The sequence below is a fragment of the Geospiza fortis genome, unplaced genomic scaffold (genome assembly GCF_000277835.1).
Source record: "Geospiza fortis unplaced genomic scaffold, GeoFor_1.0 scaffold408, whole genome shotgun sequence".
In the NCBI taxonomy this organism is placed as follows: Eukaryota; Metazoa; Chordata; class Aves; order Passeriformes; family Thraupidae; genus Geospiza; species Geospiza fortis.
The window spans coordinates 5,045,919-5,047,875 of record NW_005054330.1 but is presented as its reverse complement, the minus strand read 5'-3'; positions in this window follow the sequence as shown (position 1 = coordinate 5,047,875).

The following is a 1,957-nucleotide window of genomic DNA, read 5'->3' as shown; positions in this document are numbered from 1 at the left end:
GGGGGAGCCGCCCGCCGAGGTGGCCCCGGTTGTGCCCAGGACGGGAGCAGAGCCGGGATGGAGCGAGGGGAGCAGAGAGGGGGAGCCCTCAGCCCACGGGACCTCCCAGCTGGGTGCGGGTGGCCCCCTGAGCCGCTGTGCGGGCTCGCGGTGGGGACGGGACCCCTGTCAGGGGGTGCCGGGTCTCTGGAGAGATCCCTCGGGGGTCGCTCCGCGTAGCGAGCGGGACGAGGCCCGGGAGGATGAGGCTGTGGCAGGAGCCCGGGTCCAGATCCCTCAAGCATCCCGCGTGGGGCTGGGAGAGCCCGAGGGACGGACAGACGGACCTTGCCGAACGGTAAAATCCGCTGCACTTTGCTAGCTGTAGTTAGGGCGATCCCTGCCCTGCGGAGTACCCTAATCCTAACCCTAACCCCTCCTCCGGGGCTGAGCAAAGAACGGGCCCCGGGGACGCGAACTGCCCGCCCAGGACGGGCAGCAGCCCCCGGCGCTGCTACCGCGCTCCCGGCCGCCTCCCGGGGCTCCGGGGCCGCCGCTGCAAGTCCCCATCCCGGGAGGGACTTTGGCAGAAGGGAGGTCGCAGCATCCTCTCCCGGCGCAGGAATCCCTCCCGAGGAGGAGGAAGGCAAAACCCGCTGGGTTTTGAGGACAGGAAGGTTTGGAAAAGGAGCGCATCCCGGTCCGTGCCCGGGAGGTGCCTTCATCCCCCGCGCAGAGCCCGGAGCATCCCCGCTCTGCCCCGGCCTCCTCCGGGCCAGCAATTGGGTGTGCTTAAAATCAACCCGGCTAACGAGCCTGTTGTCCTCCTCACCCCACCCCCGCGTGTGAAACATTGTCATTGGGCGTCTAATATCTCCATCGCTTCCAGGGGGGAATGGGAAGAGGCTGCTCGAAAAAAGCCCCAGACAAAAGAAAGTGTGTGAACTCCCAGCGCCCGTATGCACAGCACAATGCAAAGCGGGTTAATATCAGTTAGCAGTTCTGCAGTGACCTGTAAAGTTGCCTCTCTGGAAAGATTCTTGATGTATTACTTAACATGGCTACACAGTTATCTGTCTCGGCATTAATGCGTCCATTAAATCACTGTTGAGTAGCATCAACCTACTCCCGAGTCTTTCCGTCCCCTGGGAATATGGTTTCTAAACAGGATCAAACATGTGATGCTGACAAGTCATGAGATAAGTTATAATTAATTAGAGTTTGCTACATCCACAGAATGGGTACTTGGGGGAGTGGGGATGGACCGGGCCATTAAGGACTTCAGCCCGGAGGGAGAATCTATAATATTGAGTTGGAAAACAAGAAGAAGTAATAATCAAAGGTGGCCGAAGAAAACTGCAAACCTTTAGCTTTCAGAACTCGGTCAAGATTAAAGTTGTTCTTGATGGGAAACACACCATCCACTCCTTAATGAAAACCATGGGGAGACCGATGCTGCGGATGGCTCCTTGAAGAGGGAGAGGAATCCTCGCTCCAGGTCCGAGGACAAAAATCAGCGGCACAATTTGCAAGAGGAAGGAGAGAGGAAGGAGCTGGGAGAAGGAGCCGCCTCGCCTGGCTGAGCAGCGCAGCCGCAGCCAGAGGTCACGTCTCCACCCGACACACACTTCGGGGTCGTTTCGCAGATGTTCCCCCGCTTCAGAGAGCCCCGGAGCATCCCCCTGCCTGCCCCAGAGCGCCCTGGAAGCTGCCGAAACCCCTCTCCTCCTGGCAGACAAATGGCCCCTCTTGCCCTGGGCTGGGGCCAGCCTGCAGCCCTCCCCCTGCCCTCCCTCCTGGAATGACAGTTAAAAATCAGACTGCAAACAAGTGGATTTTGGTCTGAGCTGTAATAGCCCTTATTTGTTTTGCTTTAACAAACAGCTGGAGGGGGGGGGATTTACTTTCAGGCTGGCTGTAAAAGCTCCACGCGGGAGGGGAAAGGCAGGGGACGGAGGTTAACCGGCGGCACGGGGTG